The 21,411-nt window shown below is 39.8% G+C and overlaps 3 long non-coding RNA genes across 3 annotated transcripts; all 3 read left to right on the top strand.

The window, feature by feature from the left end:
- Positions 1-83: 83 nt before the first annotated feature.
- On the top strand, positions 84-1,112 carry LOC123766648 (uncharacterized). Its single transcript, XR_006773844.2, has 3 exons — positions 84-162; positions 476-580; positions 861-1,112. It is a non-coding gene; the product is annotated as an uncharacterized lncRNA (long non-coding RNA).
- A 7,914-nt stretch (positions 1,113-9,026) lies between these two features.
- LOC138354203 (uncharacterized) lies at positions 9,027-10,180 on the top strand. Its single transcript, XR_011223463.1, has 3 exons — positions 9,027-9,063; positions 9,847-9,967; positions 10,145-10,180. It is a non-coding gene; the product is annotated as an uncharacterized lncRNA (long non-coding RNA).
- Positions 10,181-10,527: 347 nt separating this feature from the next.
- On the top strand, positions 10,528-11,547 carry LOC123766623 (uncharacterized). Its single transcript, XR_011223462.1, has 3 exons — positions 10,528-10,601; positions 10,915-11,019; positions 11,299-11,547. It is a non-coding gene; the product is annotated as an uncharacterized lncRNA (long non-coding RNA).
- Positions 11,548-21,411: the final 9,864 nt, after the last annotated feature.

Genomic DNA, 21,411 nt, shown 5'->3' with positions numbered 1-21,411 from the left:
GCATAAAATGTGAAGACTGCTTTCATTTTTTGTGTCATAAATGTGATCAGCAGCAGCATTTTGTAATGCCTTTCCACCATCTATTCTGCTGGAAAAATGGGTTCTTCGAGCCTTTAGACCCAACACAAACTGTGTGTTCAGATGGGAATGTCATTCACTGGAGTAAGTAATGTACCTGTAGTCTGTTTCTTATACTCTCATTTCTATCCTGAACCAAGCAGTGTTTTAAAACTTTATTTAGTTCATGTAATTTTTTTAGTAGTTTTTGTATTGGTCATTTTCCTCATTAATTATTGATTACCTCATTAATTACAGATTTTTAGTTAAATAAATGAATTTTTATTTGTTATTAAATATAAATCTTTCATGTAACTCCAGTTAATGCTAAAAAAATTATTAGTAATTTAAAATGTAATGATTGAAACATGTAGTTATTTTGCTGCATAGCTGATCTTGTAAATTTAATTGTTACCAGAGCCTGTTGTACCAGCACATCCACCTAATTCCTGCCCGAACTGCAGTGAGAGCAAGTTCACAACTTTAAGCTCCAATAATTTGTGCATCTTTGTAACTTTAAGTGGTAGGTTACTTTAAGAAACATTTATTTGATTCTAGTATTGGTAGCTGGCATTGCTCAGGTGACCCAGGCTACAGTCTTCATCAATATAACCATTTATACTTCACTCTCTTTACCACTGTATCTTCACTTATGAAGACGTATTTATATCACATACGTATTTATAACCATACAGAGAATTGTTTATGGGTTGGTTTACACATATATTGATAGCCACACTTGAATCCCTTGCCAAATAAAATTGTTTTACTTCATTTTTTTTTATTTTTTTGTGGGGGGGCAGGAAGGTATGATCTGTATACCCCAATATTTAGGTGCAAGTGCGGATATGTAGATGAAGAACTTGGGAAAGCCATGCACCAGTCTGGTTTTTATTCAACTGGAAGAAATAGTAGCACTTTCTACAACATAAATCTATTGGATTCCTGGCATTTTCTCAAGAGAAGCAGCCCTGGAACTTCTCTTCAGGCATTAGTTAGTGCACTGGAATTATTTGGTGCTTCTCGAGGGCGTGTAAGTTTTCATACCATTACTGTTTTAATAGTGCAAGTAATTGGTGTATAAACTTAAACACTAAGCTTGTTACTAAGCAAATGCATTGTCATTATTTAAGAAATAGGGTTAAATATTATTAAATTAATAAATAGCATGAATATTCTAAATATATATTTTATATATGTCTAATATCATAAGAAATGGAATACCAATCTTTAACAATTTCTCTTTTTATGTAATGTTCATGTAAGTTTATTTTCATTTCCTGCAGGTATTTATAGTCTGTTGCTTAACATGCCACTGCTTGGCACTTTTTGATAATTACTTACACACATTTTACATCTTAGCATGGTCCCATCAATTTTGAGACAACAAAAGGTCTTCTTTGAATGGCGTTTCCATCAGTATGAACTTGGGAGAATAAAAGGAGAATTTGACACGGGGTGCCCTGCATGTGATACAACACCTGTGGCTGTACATATTGATGGCAACAAGAAACTGTATCGTTACAACAAAGTTGGGAGGTAAATATTGAAGTTAAAATATTTAATGCTGCTCATTATTGTTAAGGTATAACGTAAGGTGTAGTAATATGTTTGTAGTACTATAAACACAGCACTGTATAATATTTACATAGTGTCATGCAACTTTTAATCAGATTTTTTTTAATTGTTAACTGATTACACCTTTATTACTTGCCTTTCAACTTCAGTTGAATTTTTTTATTTGGACTAAGGCTTTACTAATTAAAAAATATTTATTTCACTATATACATTCATTTAGAATAGGAGGGATTATGATGTGAATGCCAGCTTGGGTAGTTGAATTAGTTTTAAATGAAATGATGTTCAACTGTCATCAAAATGTCTCACACAATGAACATTCATTAATTTAATATCATTCCAGAGGGATCAGAAACTCATATTATTCTGGTGGTATCTTCGCTTGTGACAAAGAAGTTCAAGATCACGTTTCCACTATTCAGAACCTTAAGGGGGCATATCAATGTAAAATTAAAAGTGGTTCAATTTGCTTATAAATTTTTTTATGAAATGGTTATAGAAAGGGCTGCAGCTGGACCAAGTTTCATCATCACACCCTAAACAGAAAAGGAGAAAAAAAATAAATAACGAATTATGCAACGAATTTTCAAATAATTTCAGGGAACACATGTGTCAACTAAAATCATTTCTATAACACTCAGATATTAAATTAAGTACATAATAAAGGATTCTAGTGATCAGTTTCATCAAAAAAGTGTTTAGTGCAATAATATAATTTTTCAAAGTTACCCTTCTAAAAAAATATGCAATATATGATATTTATAAATTTTTATAAAATCAACAAATAGACTTTGGACTAAAATGTCTACTAGATTCTGTAGAAGCACAAACGCTACATATAAGGTTTAATTTGCATGTAAATTGATTAATAAATGAAAGCTCTGAAGTAATTTGAAGGTGTAAATTACTTTCCAGAGTAAAATAAAGATCCAAGTTCGGCCACCTGTAGCTGAGCTTGACTTCGACAGATTTCGTTCATAATTGGCACCCTTGCAGATAGGCATCCATTGAGCAAGGTGTGCAAGTTTCATGCAAATCCCTTGAAAACAAATGAGAAAAAAATATTGGCCAAAAAAAAAGAAAACAAAAAAAAAATTTAAATATAAATATATTGCACATACATATTACAATTATTACAAGAGTTTGTGCTTCTACAGCACATAGTAGACATTTTAGTTGACACATGTGTTCCCTGAGATTATTTGAGAATGTTGAACATTCGTTGCATAATATGTTGTGTATTTTTTTTATCCTTTTCTGTTTAGGGTGTGATGATGAAACTTGGACCAGTTGCAGCCCTTTCTATAACTATTTCATAAAAAAATTTATAAGCAAATTGAACAACTTTTAATTTATAACGATTTAGAATGATATGCCCCCTTAAAACTCAAGTAAGAATATTTTTACATCTGTTCAAAAGCCTAAAAATAGGTTTTCAAATAGAAACCTAAGACCTAATACCAGGTATTTACCCATACAATATTTGAAGAGTACCTTTATATATTAGCTTGAGACATTATCAATAATGTATATTAATTGGACGGTTCCTAACTATATCATGTTCAAAAAATTCTATAAAATATATGGAATGCATATTGAATGATGAAAAATTTTACATAAAAAAATTACATTTATATATGACTAATATATATATATATATATATATATATATATATATATATATATATATATATATATATATATATATATATATATATATATATATATATATATATATATATATATATATATATATATATATATATATATATATATTGCAACCCATCCTCCGAATAGACAGTACATTTTAATACTAAGTGTAATAAGTACATTTTCATACTTACGTATTTAGTACATAAATGCACTTATCGGGCTGTTCCAGTTACCGGCTGGCCTCCCTAGAATATTTTCCCCGAAACGAGGAATGCGTTTTCTTTAATGTAACGGGTGTGCTGTTTTCTTTTCTTAATTTTTGCGGATACTCAGTCAATTTTGCTTATACTTGTATACTCAGCCCAAATTAGCCTTTATAATTTAAGGTATCATGAAAATTGGCCGCTTTTGAGGCAATTAAGCATAGCAGAAGCACAGTCACTGACATTCAAAGGAAAGAAGGAATGAGATAACTATTTAAATTATGATTTAAATCCTTCTAATTTTTGCTCGTTCGTCAATGAGAACTGTAGAGGTGACCCACGTGTTACAACAATAGTACAGTAATATTTCACCTGGAACTGTCGTCGTAGGGAGAGGTAGGGCTGGTAGGGCAGGTGGAGCAAGTCTAGGCTCGTCAGCAAGGGTAGGACAGAGGGAGTCACTGCCTCTTTAGGGGTCCTATGGGCACATATCCTAAGTGCCAGTGGTGCCGGGCAGGCGTCGTCCGCGCTGGGTCACATGCAGTTCAAATCTGGCCCGCTCGGCCTGCGCGGGTAGGCTGTGCGCCGTCGCCGTCCTCCAATCAGGGCACAGCCCTGCCTATACTGTAAAATGTCTCCTTTGGCGGGCACTTTGAATGTGGTTCCCTCTACACTCCTCCCGTCCCTATAGAACAATGGGTATATTGGATGGAAAATGTTTCACTATATATAACATGTATTTTTGTAAAATGTCTGGTTTCATGAATGGGTCCTATTACAATTATTACCCGTATTATCTTTGCACTGTACATGAACATTATAATTATTACCCGTATTATCTTTGCACTATACACGAACATTACAATTATTACACGTATTATCTTTGCAATATACACGAACTGTTTCAACATTGCATACACTACACTATTCCCTTTCCTTTTTTTTTTTTTTTTTTTTCAGCTTCACTTTTAGGAATTTACTCTGTCCTAACAATATTACTCGCACCGAAGCGCTGTTCCTTGAATGTGAGTCCTTTGACAGAGCAACCCTCTTCCCACATCTCACCCCCAGGATCCCAAGGGAAAGCAATTGGATCTATGCCTTCCAAGGACTGACCAAATGCTAGTTCATTCTTTATTTTCTTCTGAGCCCTCCTTTCCACATTGTGTCTTAACAGGCCCCACTTCCTGTGAGAATTTTGCTTCGCTTCCTGATCCAAACCTGTCTGTTCAGTAGTGGCATGGTCCCGAATTGCCACTTTTGTCCTGCATTGGATTCCTGAAGGGGTCTCACTTGACGAGTTCTCACTTAGCATAACCAAACTCTGCTGGTTATAATTGTCTGATGTGCTAATGTCCATGTCCCCCCTGTCAGTGTGAGCCGAGATGTCTTCCACACCTCTAGACAATATCTGGTCAGCATCTTGCTCCGATGCCCCTCCTTGGCCTGTTATGCACTGGGTCGGATTTAGGCCGAATGAGCCGACCCGGCAGCGTTTAAAGACGAATTCTGGTCCTTAAATGAAACACGTGGCCTGTTGCCCGAGGTGTCCCCGTGCTGGCGGACTGCTTCCTCATCCCTTTCGGATTCCTCACAGTCCCGAGCAAAATGACCCTCTTTTCCACACCTGTAGCACTGAACAGGTCGCCTAGGGGATGGGCTACGGCGATGCTGTGGTGACATAAGAGCAACTGTAAGGTGCCTCAAACTCTCACACACCTGGTCCAATCTCCCGTGGGTCTCTGAGATACCTGCTACCAAGGTGTCCAACTTCGCCTCCACGCCCATGGAAGATAAAGGATGCGGGCCTGCACTCGATGGTCGGCAAGTGTTGATTCCAAAACCTGAAGAGCTGGTAGCCAGTGACGTGCCTGGGGAGCTGGGAAGGGCGAGTGTCGAGCGCCGAGAAGCGTCATTACTCCTGGGTGGCCGCTCATACTGGGAGTACCTTCCCACTGCATTCACTCGCACTGCTGGACCTTGGGGCACTCGGTGATGGGAGTCGTATCCTTTGGAACCTGAGGAACCGTGGATCGCTAGGGCATTGTGCTGGAAGGTTTGGGCCCAATCAATAGCCTCCTCCATGGAGGAGTTCCTCGCATTGGAAATGTATCCTGCCAGACTCTTATCCTGTAATCCCTGGCCAAATCTCATTACTGCGATTTGTTCCACTTCCCATCGTGGCACATGTTTGTAGGCCCGATGAGCCAAGTGATGGGCCCTGTCTGCCCAATCAGCGATATCCTCTTCTGGTTCCTGCTGAGCCTGGTTAAACTTCATCATGGCTACATCCAGAACTTCCCTATCGCCAAATCGCTTGATCATCTTATGCATCATGCGATTATAATCGATCGACGGTTCTCTGTCCAGTAAGTGATTGTAAAAATCACTCGCCTTACCCTTGAGGCACCACCCTAACTGTGTCAATAACATAGGCCCGCTCCAGTCCTTTTCCGAGGCATAAGACGTGAAACGGCGGTAGAAGGTGGCCCAATCTTACTTCCCGTCATAGTCCAACGCCCGAGGCGGTGTGCGGAAGGTCTCTTTCTGTTGGCGATAACCCGTCCGCCTGCTGCGGGATAGAGAGGCATCCGAATCGGAAGTCCGAGAGCTGTGTGACGAGTGTCGAGCTGTCCGTCTCCTTGATCGGGCCGATCGATGGTGGGAGGGGCTCCCCTGCCGAGTACCTTGGCGGCCACTAGCCCTGGAGTAAGCTGGTGACTGAGGTCGGCGTCCACGTTGTCTGCCGCTGGCGGTACCCCTAGAGGAACGGCGGGTACCCGTTTCGCTGGACGAGGACGATGAACGACTTCCTGCCCCCTGACCTGAAGGCCCGGGGCCCTGTTAGGATGGGTCCACCTCAAACGATATAGCAGCCATCAACTCGGTTGTGGCCCGAAGGCGGTTGATATCATAAATGTTGTCCTCCGTGATCATGTGGCGATGCCGAAACTTGATAATGCGAGCGGCCAATGTATCTCCTACACCCGGTAGCCGCTGCAGCTCAGCAGCCGAAGCAGAGTTTATCTAGATTAGGGCCATTGTGCTGGTGTCGAAAGTTAAAGCTCCAATATATCGTGCCACACCTGGTAATAAGCCTTAGATCTGGGGCCAGGCACCTCATGTATATCACCCCAAACAAAAAAACAAACAACAACAACAAAAAAAAACACGAACACCAATGGCCACACTTAAGGTTCCAATGTTCAGAGATAGAGATAAATGTTCCACAAGGAAAAATAAGCACTGCACAGTCAATAATGTAAATGATGGGGCCAGGTGGGTTTTAAGCAACATAAAACACTGCACACTTAATTGGTACCTGAATCACTTGAGGCTTAGACAAAAACTGGGCACTTACTGCACTTGCAAAACTGGAAAATCTGATATGGCAGGCACTTTAAGGAACTTTGACAAGCAATGTGCCTGATTTTCATAAGCACTGGGCTGAGGGTTCTCAAAAACACTTTTTTCAGGTGAACGTGGGGAACTGTGTGCAGGGCGGATCACCATCCACCTTAAATCTGGTATGAACACAAACTCACTGGCTTACTTAATGTATCTGTTCCCCTTGAGCCGTTACTTCTGTAGAAAGCCTAGAACAGGTTACGTCTAACTAACAGTAGAAATGAGAAAGTAACAGACCTGTATCAAGCACCCTGCAGAGCTGGGACCGGCGTCGCTGCAGTAAACACACTGGAGACGGATGCGCTCGGGAGCGACAGCCTGAAATCCTCCGCGAGCGGATTCGTAAACAATACAGGTCAAATATGATCATGAACGGTGGCCCGTATTCCGTGTGAATGGTGGTTCTTGTCTCCCCTTCTTCAAAGAACTTGGGGACCGCGGGAATCGGTGCTTGGGGGACAAGACAATAAAATGCAACAAATCCGGGGAAATAATCCGTATAAAACACTGATAACTGGAACTTATGGAGAATCTTGGGGGATTGCACGAGATGTGGAATAAAACATATGCACAAAAAAAACAGGGACTGAAATATCTTGGGCACCGCTATTGAACAACAAGCCGAAGAACATCTATGGTGCAACCAAAGCGCAGTAATTCGAGACTGGAACCGTTGAACACTATCTAAGACGTCTAGACTGAAGTCGGCAGAACGATGATGCAGATATCTTGGCGAGGTCCTCTTGATCACCGCGTGGGAACGTTTACTCACTGCGCCAATGTAGAGGTGACCCACGTGTTACAACAATAGTACAGTAATATTTCACCTGGAACTGTCGTCGTAGGGAGAGGTAGGGCTGGTAGGGCAGATGGAGCAAGTCTAGGCTCGTCAGGAAGGGTAGGACAGAGGGAGTCAATGCCTCTTTAGGGGTCCTATGGGCACATATCCTAAGTGCCAGTGGTGCCGGGCAGGCGTCGTCCGCGCTGGGTCACATGCAGTTCAAATCTGGTCCGCTCGGCCTGCGCGGGGCTGCTGCGCGGGTAGGCTGTGCGCCGTCGCCGTCCACCAATCAGGGCACAGCCCTGCCAATACTGTAAAATGTCTCCTTTGGCGGGCACTTTGAATGTGGTTCCCTCTACAGAACTGATGCCAACGCACTGGCCAATAAACTGAATAATACCTGCCACTAAACAATAGATTGATTGATGAAGATTAAGCCACCCAAAAGGTGGCACAGCCATGAATAGCCCGTAAGTGGATGCCCTCTCTGAGTCATTACCAGTATCAGTAGATGATACTGGAGATCTGTGGAGGTGCGATCGCACCCTGCCTGACGGGAGATGTCTCCCGTGACTAAACAATAAACTGAACCTATCGTAAAGAAGAACGACGACCATTGACCGTCTAGTGCTCCAACAGAGTGTAACTGTAATTAACAATGCTCAAGTCCTGACCAACAGTCAAATATTAATCCATCAGCCACGAAGCAGAGCGTCTCCCAACATCAACTCTAGTGCAGGGTCCTGTTGAAATTTTTTTTCCGATTTTACATAGGTTTACCGTGAGACACTAACAATAGTAGCCTTGAAGAGGAAAGGAAATCGGCAGATTGTCGAAGGTTTGCCTTGATATTTTCCAGCTATACAGTACTTTAAAAGAAAAGTTAACAGATGTTTGACTTTTATCCTTCGGCGGGTAAGCTGTTTCACCAATATTTACCAACCATCGGGATGAATACCTATATGACACAAACTAGACATATTAGTATGAAAAAGAACTAACAATTCTCCAAATAGTAGGACGTGATTCAGTTTTCATGGATATATTCATTTTCGGGTGTTCGACTTCAGTTTGGAAATATGAAAAGGCACAGTTTGGTGCATTCAGATGATAAAGCTTTATGACATTAATTACAAATGGCATAAGAAAGAAGCAAATATTAGTTATATTTAGAACCTATAACAGAAAATAATTTAAGTAAAACAGTTGATATAAAAAACTGTATATAATTAAAAGTTGCTAGTTTCATCGCAATGAATGTAAACATGTGATCATTCGTTCAAAAACAATAACACACGTGATCCTAGATTTTGCAGTCATCGGGAGAACAAATCCTTCATGCAAACTGCACCTACTATCAAGAAGATCCTAGATTTGGGCATGGTATGTAAAGTTTTCTCGGCATTTATGTAAATAATTCCTTCATATGTATTATTTTACTAATTGAAAAGAATGCAAATGTTTCATTGCTGTTTAGTTAAATAATTTTCAAAAACTTGTTGCAGTATTAAAGTTTTGCTTGTTATGTGTAGGAAGAATATATTTTACTGCATATTGGTATACACATTCCAATACGTTTTTACTATGCAGCATGTTGTTTTTATCAATTATGTTTTTTATAATAAGCTTCCTAGAAGGTTGTAACAGATCCCATGAGCACCACACCAGAAACAAATACCTATTTGATATTCCAAGAGTACGACTTAGTTAAACTAGAAATGCTTTACAAATCAAGGGACCTCGAATGTGGCCTTCCCAATTATGTTAAAGACTGTACCTCTCCCAACCAGTTTAAGTTAAAAACTAAGTACTACCTAATTAACTCAATGTAACCTACCTCACCCCCAAAATGTCAACCCATCTCTTCTATTTGAAACAATGCTGTTTGTTGACCAAATTGTATTTTACTTTTTTTCTGCCATGTTTCAACCCCCCCCCTCCCTTTTATTCCATTTTTTTCTTATTTTTTCTCAACACAATTTATACTTTAATCTCTTTTAGTATTAAGTTTTAGTCTTAGTGTTTTTCCTGCCCGAAACACTTTGTGTAATAGTGGCTTTAGGCATTGTATGTACTAGCTCTATCTATAAATCCATCTACTTTTGTATCTTACCTTGTATGTATGTACTTTACCTGAATAAATAATTGCATTTGTATTTGTAATAGGTAGATGATACAGAAAGCAGTACAATGTCTGTCACAAATCCTTTTACTGCGGCAGCATTAAGACCACAAGTCAGTAGAATAAATATGCCTGGAAGATCGACCCCAGCCAGCATACTAGCAGGTAAAAAAACATTTAATCAGCTTTTGACCAAATTACAAATAAAGATGTGTTATGTTATGTCATTGTGTTAGGTTAGCCTAGCTATTATTTCCAATTTGTTTTTTAATTTGTATTAGTATGCAGTATTAGGCTATTGTAACAAATTGGAATGTACAACGTCCAATATTTTTTTGGCAGATTCGTTCTTGGCTCCTGAAAACTATCTTTACTTACTTTGTTTAGCTGGACATTGTCGAAGTTGGGTGTTCCAGATAAAGGTAAATAACATCTTTAGTGTGTAATTATGGATAAATTTCAATGTAATTATGAAATGCATGATTAATGTCAATCTCTGAATACACTTAGATGTTTGTCATTTTAAAACTTGGTATACAATATTTCTAAATCCAGTATTACCATTCAAAGTACATAATTACATTATTTTTTGGAAAACCAGACAAATGTTGTGTACAATGTAGAAGTTGTGAGGCAAGCATAAAATGTGAAGACTGCTTTCATTTTTTGTGTCATAAATGTGATCAGCAGCAGCATTTTGTAATGCCTTTCCACCATCTATTCTGCTGGAAAAATGGGTTCTTCGAGCCTTTAGACCCAACACAAACTGTGTGTTCAGATGGGAATGTCATTCACTGGAGTAAGTAATGTACCTGTAGTCTGTTTCTTATACTCTCATTTCTATCCTGAACCAAGCAGTGTTTTAAAACTTTATTTAGTTCATGTAATTTTTTTAGTAGTTTTTGTATTGGTCATTTTCCTCATTAATTATTGATTACCTCATTAATTACAGATTTTTAGTTAAATAAATGAATTTTTATTTGTTATTAAATATAAATCTTTCATGTAACTCCAGTTAATGCTAAAAAAATTATTAGTAATTTAAAATGTAATGATTGAAACATGTAGTTATTTTGCTGCATAGCTGATCTTGTAAATTTAATTGTTACCAGAGCCTGTTGTACCAGCACATCCACCTAATTCCTGCCCGAACTGCAGTGAGAGCAAGTTCACAACTTTAAGCTCCAATAATTTGTGCATCTTTGTAACTTTAAGTGGTAGGTTACTTTAAGAAACATTTATTTGATTCTAGTATTGGTAGCTGGCATTGCTCAGGTGACCCAGGCTACAGTCTTCATCAATATAACCATTTATACTTCACTCTCTTTACCACTGTATCTTCACTTATGAAGACGTATTTATATCACATACGTATTTATAACCATACAGAGAATTGTTTATGGGTTGGTTTACACATATATTGATAGCCACACTTGAATCCCTTGCCAAATAAAATTGTTTTACTTCAATTTTTTTTATTTTTTCGTGGGGGGCAGGAAGGTATGATCTGTATACCCCAATATTTAGGTGCAAGTGCGGATATGTAGATGAAGAACTTGGGAAAGCCATGCACCAGTCTGGTTTTTATTCAACTGGAAGAAATAGTAGCACTTTCTACAACATAAATCTATTGGATTCCTGGCATTTTCTCAAGAGAAGCAGCCCTGGAACTTCTCTTCAGGCATTAGTTAGTGCACTGGAATTATTTGGTGCTTCTCGAGGGCGTGTAAGTTTTCATACCATTACTGTTTTAATAGTACAAGTATTAAATTGGTGTATAAACTTAAAAACTAAGCTTGTTACTAAGCAAATGCATTGTCATTATTTAAGAAATAGGGTTAAATATTATTAAATTAATAAATAGCATGAATATTCTAAATATATATTTTATATATGTCTAATATCATAAGAAATGGAATACCAATCTTTAACAATTTTTAACAATGGAGGCAACGGGTATTTGAGGCTGAAATACGCAGAGTAGAAAGCTTTCAATAGAAATATCAGCAGTAAAAATTTGTCCTGAAGTGTCATAAAGGACAGGGGTCGTAAGAAGACTTTGAGAAGACTGCCTACAGATATCATAAGGACTTCCAACCATTCGCCGTGCTGGAGGACGAATGAACGTCGTCATTCCTTCATTTTCTAGTGTGTGGATTGGTCAACATAAGGGAGGAATCCTGATTATATGTGGCATATTTAGACGAGCATACAGACGTATGTAGGTGAAACTTGCTGAACAGATGAAGATGAATCTGATGACAGAGCAGCTGTCGTGGGCGTAGGACAAGCAGTGCCCTGGCAGCGACGGAGAGTCGGCAGGGTAAGCTGTAGATCCAACATGATGTAATCATTGATGAGGCTGTCAGATGAGTGAGTAACGATCGTGGAGCAGCAAGCCGTAGTAGATGAAAATGCAGAGATGGACGCGATGAAAATCATAGCTGTGGCGAGGGTGTTGGCAGTGTTCCATCACAGCAAACAGTGACAGTAGAGGTCCATGTTGTAGTCCATCGTGGCTGGGTATCGTCGAAACTCTCTGGGGTCACCAATGTAACGATTCTATTGTTACGTAAAGTATGGTGACAATAAACACAGACACTAAGATACTATATACATATTTGGTCGAATATACAGAAGTACACAGGTGATACTTTGGTGTGAGTTGAGCGCACTGAGCGTCGGTACCGTATCTCGCAAGTGTCTGCTCTAGACCACACTTGAAAGTAGACTAGTTAATGTTTGCTATTCTGCTGCTTATATGCTTGGGCAACACCTCACCGTGTTGCCCGGGCAATGCCTCACCTCATTCATCTCCAAAGGTTGACAGGAATATTAACAATGCATTTGGAGCGAGTATATTATTGGGTTAATCTACTCGCTACATGTCCACCGATCCGTCTGTGAAGATGTGGGTGGCTCCTGCTACTGCTATGCTATACATTTGCTCTTCTATTATGCGCCTTAGGATTGTCGGATCATAGGCAGCCTTTTTCTTTGGGAGACTTTCTATTACTATTTTGAAAAGATGCTCTTCCCACGGCGCGGAAGGAGTGTAATTTGGGTGTGGATGATCACCCTCTCTATCAAGAATCATGTTTTTTAAATGTAGTCTGTTTAGGACTTTTCCTGCTCTTGCAACCCAAGAGTTTCCATTGTTTTGGCCTAGTCCAACCACCAAGGCCTGCCGTACTGGGATTGGATCAGAAGAAATAATTATCTTACTGATAATTGTTGCTGTCCTTTGTGATATTCTTTCTTGTAGAGAGGGCAAACCCGTCTCCAGTCTAAGAGTTTCAAGCCTGGTCCACATGGAGGCTCCCAGTGCAGCTCTCATAGCATTGTTTTGGGCAACTTCAAGCTTTTTCCACTGTTGGTGTGATAGATTTGTGAGTGCAGGTGCGGCATAATCGATCACTGATCTGACTGCCTGTACATAGTATGTGCGAAGGACTTGCAGATTGGCTCTTCCAGAAAGGGAGGTTAGCGACCTGAGGATTGCCGTCCGGGCCGCAGTTCGCTCTCTCAAGTAAGTGACCTCAGCATTAAAATTCATGTGTGTGTCCAGGATGATTCCTAGATACTGATAGGTGTCGACCCATTCTATTGGTTGACCCTGTACTGTGAGTTGGATGTTGGGCTTCGCTATTTTTATGGGCATGGCCTTTGAATTTGAGGGGTTGAGTTTGATCCCAATGTAAGCGTTGTATACATGTACACTTGCCCTCACAAAGGATGTAACCTTCAATGTAAGTACATAGGTATGACGTCGACCAAGCTGACGAGGCGTTTGACATGCCATCGTCAATCCGGTGCCCCTAGGAATCACATGAGACAAGCCCATGACATTACTCTAATAAGAGAAATGTTGAACAAGAATACCTCCATAATAGACAAAACCCAAGATGCAAGAAGATTACAAATTCTTGAGGCAATTCACATAAGAATAGAGCGACCTACCATGAACACCCAAATCACGGAACTATTTACTCTACCCAAAATGAGAGTAAGGACAAGACAAGAACATATCGATGCCAACACAGAAGACAATGTCCAACATAATAGGCCAATTACACTGGATTAATCTTTGTGTTTAGATAGGAGCTGCCTCGTATGGGCCAATAAGCCTTCTGCAGTTACCTCTATGTTTCACCTCACATTTATCCCTTATGTATCCCCCCATGTTTTCACCTTTATTGTATTATCACCTGACCCAGTGCGGGTACAGTATTAGATTATTTACCTGACAATACCAAGAATGTCCTTTGGCATGTAGGACTCCTAAAAAAGGCTTTCCTTGCCCAAGTGAGAACTTCTGTTCTCTTGATGAAATCTTTAAGGCCCATGGCCAGTATTTACAGATGATATCCTGGCATATGAAGGACACATTTTGTAAACGGTTCATTTGCAAATAGTGGGCATAACTGTAGAGCTCTCCCTGATACATATTTAATGCAGCAAGAATAATTCCATGTCGACAGGAAGCCATGCTTATGCCGGTTTCATCGAAACTTCTAAATGAAACAGGTTTATTTTTGGCAGCTTTCAATGTCGACACTCCACATATATGGCTACTCTTTTGGAGCAACGCAACTGGTATGTACAAGACGCCTTAATCCACTTGACCATCACGACCGGACAAAATGAGGTGATAGACGAGGCTATTTGAACCACCCCACCGCCGGCACTCGGATAGTAATCTTGGGCATAGCATTTTACCAAATCACCTCATTCTTTGGGGCACACGTGAGGAACACAAATGCGAACAAGCCTGAATGGTCCCCAGGACAATATGCAACTGAAAACGTGGATTAAGGCGTCTTGTACATACCAGTTGCGTTGCTCCTGGGAGTATGGGTTCGAGTCACTTCTGGGGTGTGAGTTTTCAGTTGCATATTGTCCTGGGGACCATTCAGGCTTGTTCGCATTTGTGTTCCTCACGTGTGCCCCAAAGAATGAGGTGATTTGGTAAAATGCTATGCCCAAGATTACTATCCGAGTGCCAGCGGTGGGGTGGTTCAAATAGCCTCGGATATCACCTCATTTTGTCCGGTCGTGATGGTCAAGTGGATTAAGGCGTCTTGTACATACCAGTTGCGTTGCTCCTGGGAGTATGGGTTCGAGTCACTTCTGGGGTGTGAGTTTTCAGTTATATATATATATATATATATATATATATATATATATATATATATATATATATATATAATTATGTATGTCTGCATTTTGTAGACATTAAGGTCTACAAAATGTTCTATATATATATATATATATATATATATATATATATATATATATATATATATATATATATATATATATATATATATATATATATATATATATATATATATATATATATATATATATATATATATATAAATATGTATGTCTGCATTTTGTAGACATTAAGGTCTACAAAATGTTCCATATATATATATATATATATATATATATATATATATATATATATATATATATATATATATATATATATATATATATATATATATATATATATATATATATATAAATATGTATGTCTGCATTTTGTAGACATTAAGGTCTACAAAATGTTCCATATATATATATATATATATATATATATATATATATATATATATATATATATATATATATATATATATATATATATATATATATATATATATATATATATATATATATATATATATATATATAAACTTGTTATATGGCAAATAAATAATTATTATTTCATTCTTGGGGTCATGAATGCTGGTGTGTGTTTACAGCACATGGTGGCAGTGTGCGTCTATGGGTGCCAATGAGTCCGAGAGCATGGCCCTCTTCCTTTGTTATTCAACAATTTTGAGATCCATTGGCACTATTGGTCATGGCCCAGCCAACAACTTCAAAAGGTAACAATTATAACATCAAACTTTATTGAGAAGGTTTTAATTTAGTATGAATTTGCAGTGTTCCACATACAAACATAATTAGATATACCGATAAATTAGTCCTCAGGCAGACTCAGGGACTAAAACCCATAATTCATTTATCTCAGCAAGTTAGTATTAATGAGGTAGGTTCAAAATTAAATGCACATTGTCACATCAACAATAGGCTAGAGACTGATCGCAAGTACAGTTTCTCAATTAAGCAACATATATATGGAGAGTTAAGGCTACTTCTAGGAAACAAAATATTTTAATATGAAGTATTTCATTGTAGGTTTGAAAGGAAAATTCCTAATGAGATGCACAGAATGCCAGGAATGTGTTCATGTGCGGTCTACAAAATGCCAGAGATGTGGGTACAACTTTAAAGCTCGTCAGATGGAAAGCAAAAAAAAAAATGGAAGAATCTCTCCTCCTTATTGGAAAGAAGGGAGCAGAACGAAACAACATCTCCCGGGCTTACAGAGCCATTGAGAAGCAGGTAAAACTGTTGTTTCCTGAATATATTATATTGAATTCACTTATATTAAATAATATATATGTATGTATGGCTTTGTGTATATATATATATATATATATATATATATATATATATATATATATATATATATATATATATATATATATATATATATATATATATATATATATATATATATATATATATACGTATACATATATACATACACATACATATTTAATCACCTACACAAATACACACATCAATAATCTTTGTGTCACAAGTGATCAACAAGAGGCTCACAACAGTCACTATAAAAGGCACTTTACATCTACGGTGAATCACGCAGTTACTAGTCTTGCTTTGTGGGAGCCGGTCGGCCGAGCGGACAGCACGCGGGACTTGTGAACCTGTGGTCCTGGGTTCGATCCCAGGCGCCGGCGAGAAACAATGGGCAGAGTTTCTTTCACCTATGCCCCTGTTACCTAGCAGTAAAATAGGTACCTGGGTGTTAGTCAGCTATCACGGGCTGCTTCCTGGGGGTGGAGGCCTGGTCGAGGACCGGGCCGCGGAGACACTAAAGCCCCGAAATCATCTCAAGATAACCTCAAGATAACACCCACCCAACTGGGCGGCAGCTTTACAGTCATGTGCTCCACACCCACCCAACTTGGCGGCAGTTTTACAGTCATGAGCTCCACACCCACCCAACTGGGAGGCAGCTTTACAGTCATGTGCTCCACACCCACCCAGCTGGGCGGCAGCTTTACAGTCATGTGCATGCATTACCTACAGTAAGCAAATTTTGGATACTTCGCTAAGATTTCGGGCAGCACATCATTATGAATGAAGTACTTACACATTTCATTATGCAACTTTAATAAAGTTGTCCTTCATCATTTTGTGGTGTTCAGCTACCCTTATCTTCTATATGTTCCTCACATTACCAGTATACACAAACATTGACATGTAGGGATATAGACTCTCAGGTAAGTTAGTAATTTAAATGCACAGTAGCAGTCCTAGGCGTTCAATCCCCGACCGCCGTCCAAGTGGTTTGGCACCATTCCTCCCCATCCCATCCCAAATCCTTATCCTGATCCCTTCCCAGTGTTAAATAGTTGTAATGAACAGGCACTATATATATATATATATATATATATATATATATATATATATATATATATATATATATATTATATAGTGCCAGTCTTGATAAGTCAGATATATTGTTTGTTAACACATTTCTTAACAATGAACAGTCAGTTTTATCAAGCTAACATATCCTAACACAACGAGTGAGAGTATTAACTGGTCTAATTATTTTATTAGACCAGTATATATTATTAGATTATACTGGTATAATTATATATATATATATATAAATAGACACAGAGACGGATAGATAAGGATATGCAAAGTCAGTGAGAGAATGACAGAGATAGAGCGAGGAAAGAGACAGAGAGATAGGCTGACACAGAGAATGGCAGAAACGAGGAGAGGCAGAGACAGAGGGACAGGGACAGACGGACAGGGCCAGAGGAGGGACGGGGGAACAGAGGGGGGGCAGTGGGACAAGGAGGGAGACAGGGACAGAGAGGGGGACAGGAACAGAGACTGAGGGACAGGGTCAGAGAGGGGGACCGGGGGACAGAGGGAGGCAGGAGACCAAGAGAGAGGGGCCAGAGGAGAGACAGGGGATAGAAAGAGTGGGCAGGGGGACAGAGGGAGTGACAGGGACAGACAGAGAAGGAAAGGGACAGAGGGACAGAAAGGGCGGACAGGGGGACAGAGAGAGGGACATGGGGCAGAGATAGGGACAGGGGAACAGGGACAAGGGGACAGAGATGGATAGGGGGACTGGAGGAAAGGGAGGGGGACAGATAAAGGACAGCGGACAGAAAGAGTGGGCAGAGGGACAGAGAGGTACAGGGGACAGAGAGAAGGACAGGGGGACAGAGATGGACAGGGGGACATAGAGGAACAGGGGGACAGAGAGTGAAAGGGGGACAGAGAGAGGAACAGGACAGAGAGGATCAGGGGGACAGAGAGAGGGACAATGGGATAGAGAGGGACAGGGGGACAGAGAGATGGAAAAGGGGGACAGGGGGACAGAGAGATGGAAAGGGGGGACAGGGGGACAGAGAGGGGGACAGGGGGACAGAGAGGGGGACAGGGGGACAGAGAGGGGGACGGGGGAAAGGGATCGGGGACAGAGGACAGAAAATGTGGGCAGGGGGACAAAGTGAGGGACAGGGGGACAAAGATGGAAAGGGGGACAGGAGGAAAGGGGGGAGATGTATGAGGGGGAATGTTTGCGAGAGATGGAGAAGGGGTATTTAGAACGGTAAGTTAGAGAGGGAGCAACTAAGGCGCATCATTGAAAAGCAAATGAGCATCATTGCAATAGCAGGAGCCGCGCACATCTTCAGCCTGCGTTGTTGAGACATTGTCAATTAAGCGGTGTCCAATAACAGTATCTTCGGTATTTAAGCGATACCTTAAAAAATCCTGGAAATATTCAAAGATATTAATCCAGATATTAATCCCCCTTGTGCAACGCACACAAGAGGCAACAGCTTCTAGCTCTACAAGCGGCAATATAAAATAGAGAATAGGCGATTGTTTTCACTCATAGTGTAATAAACCCACGGACCCACCCACCCGCTGAAGCCGTAAATGCCAAGACATTACTTCCGTTTAAAATTAAGCCGGAAAAATCCTCAGGTATGTGGAGGATGGGGGAGGCCTTTGATCAACCGCCGACTTCCTGCCCCGTCGACGGGACCATCAGCCCTCAGTGTGCCCTCAGCCAAATTCATGTGAAACATGTATGTGTGTGTATTAAATATTTTAATTTATTATTTCCAAGATTTAGCTGTTAGCTCTTGGACCCCGCCTTTCTAAGCTTCGGTTGTCTAATGTACCGACTCTCGGCCTCTTTTCCTCCATCATATCTAAACAACATATATTTTTATCTAACACACACACACATCCCCAAGATGCAGCCTTTAGCAGCTTCCTGACTTTCAGGTTCCTATTTACTGCAAGGTGAATAGAGGTTTTAGTGTGTGTATGTTTGTGTCTGTGTGTGTGTGTGTACGTGTGTGTGTGCACGTGTGTGCGTGCGTGTGTATACTCACCTAGTTGTGGTTGCGGGGGGTTGAGTTCTGGCTCTTTGGTCCCACCTCTCAACTGGCAATCAACTGATGTACAGATTCCTGAGCCTACTGGGCTCTATCATATCTGCATTTGAAACTGTGTATGGAGTCAGCCTCCACCACATCACTGCCTAATGCATTCCATCTATTAACTACTCTGACACTGAAAAAGTTCTTTCTAACATCCCAGTGGCTCATTTGGGTACTAAGTTTCCACCTGTGTTCCCTTGTTCGCCTACCACTCGTGTTAAACAGTTTATCTTTATGTACCCTATCAATTGCTCTGAGAATTTTGTAGGTAGTGATCATGTCTCCCCTTACTCTTCTGTCTTCCAGTGTCATGAGGTGCATTTCTCGCAGCCTGTCCTCGTAACTTATGCCAATAGGCTAGTCCTGGGACTAGCCTATTGGCATACCACCAAACTTTTTCAAGCTTCGTCTTGTGCTTGACAAGGTGTGTGTGTGTGTACATGTGTAACACACACGTACTTATGTGGTACGTATGTACTACATAATTGTAAGGCGTTTGCTGAATTAGAAAAGTCGGCTAGCATTCCACCCTTAAGGACACAATTAACTCATTACATAAAAAATACGTGGCTGTGCAATAGTGTGTGAGAATTGGGGAACTGGTGTGCATTTAGGCGACTGGTGAGGACCAACAATGACGTAGAAGGATGGCATCAGCGTCTGAATCAAAGGGCAGTGAGGGACAACTTGGCTTTATATATTTTAATCCCCTTACTATACCGTGAGGCGTCCCTGGTAACCTTGCAATACCAACTGGTTTCTGATCAAAAGCTAAAGTCCAGTCGCCGCAAGGGCAATAAAGAGAAACAGGAACATTTGTGGAAGCTTTGGGACCGTTACGAGGAAAAACAGATAAGCACCTCACAGTTCCTCAAGGAATGTTCGCGTTTTATCCCAGGAAGTGCCTGAACTAGAATTAAAAAACAGCAGGCTGTTTACTGGTTGGTATTTAACTTAAGATAGTTGTAAATGATAATGTAAAAATAGCCACTGAGAACTGATGAGTTGCCCAAGACTTTTGCTCGTAAAGAGGGAATTGATTACAAACTTGGACTGCCTTTGAGCAGCCTGAGGGCAGCAATATCCCAAGAACATCAACTTAATTTCGAAGACTTGAGGCAAAGTGAAATTCACACCAGTTACTCCATCTATCATCATTCTATTTTGCAGGAAGAACCGCACGTCAATGGGTCATCCAATAATGTTAGCAGACTTCTAGATGTTACCACTGCTAGGCTTAGGCTCGGCTACAAGTACCTCTGGGAGTTTGTAACATCTGCTGATGTAGATTTGACTATATGTAAACTCTGTCAGCAGAACTATTAGCGTACTTTGCGTCATTATATAATGGAATGTGAAAAAATCGCGGAATTTAGAGATAACACCATCAATAGTGTTCAAGAAATGTGTAAGTACTTCATTCATAATGATGTGCTGCTCGAAAACTTAGCGAAGTATCCAAAATTTGCTTACTGTAGGTAATGCATGCACATGACTGTAAAACTGCCGCCCAGTTGGGTGGGTGTGGAGCACATGACTGTAAAGCTGCCGCCCAGTTGGGTGGGTGTGCAGCAAGACTAGTAACTGTGTGGCTCACCATAGATGTAAAGTGCCTTGTATGGTGACTGTTGTGAGCCTCTTGTTGATCACTTGTGACACAAAGATTATTGATGTGTGTATTTGTGTAGGTGATTAGATATGTATGTGTATGTATATATGTATACGTATATATATATATATATATATATATATATATATATATATATATATATATATATATATATATATATATATATATATATATATATATATATATATGTACATGTATGTATGAGAGTGTGTACTTGTATATATAATATTAATAATTTTGTAACTAGCGTCACAAATTGTTATTTGCTTAGCTAAACGAACTAGATGGTTCAGTTCCTGAACCGATTATGTGTCTGTGTAATCCTTTACACCACCGCCTACGGGATGGGTATGGGGTGCATAATAAAGAAAGAAATTGAATTGAATTCG

Source organism: Procambarus clarkii, chromosome 62 (assembly GCF_040958095.1).
Source record: "Procambarus clarkii isolate CNS0578487 chromosome 62, FALCON_Pclarkii_2.0, whole genome shotgun sequence".
In the NCBI taxonomy this organism is placed as follows: domain Eukaryota; kingdom Metazoa; phylum Arthropoda; class Malacostraca; order Decapoda; family Cambaridae; genus Procambarus; species Procambarus clarkii.
Note: the sequence above shows the minus strand (reverse complement) of the source record. Positions and strands in the feature narration are given on the sequence as shown.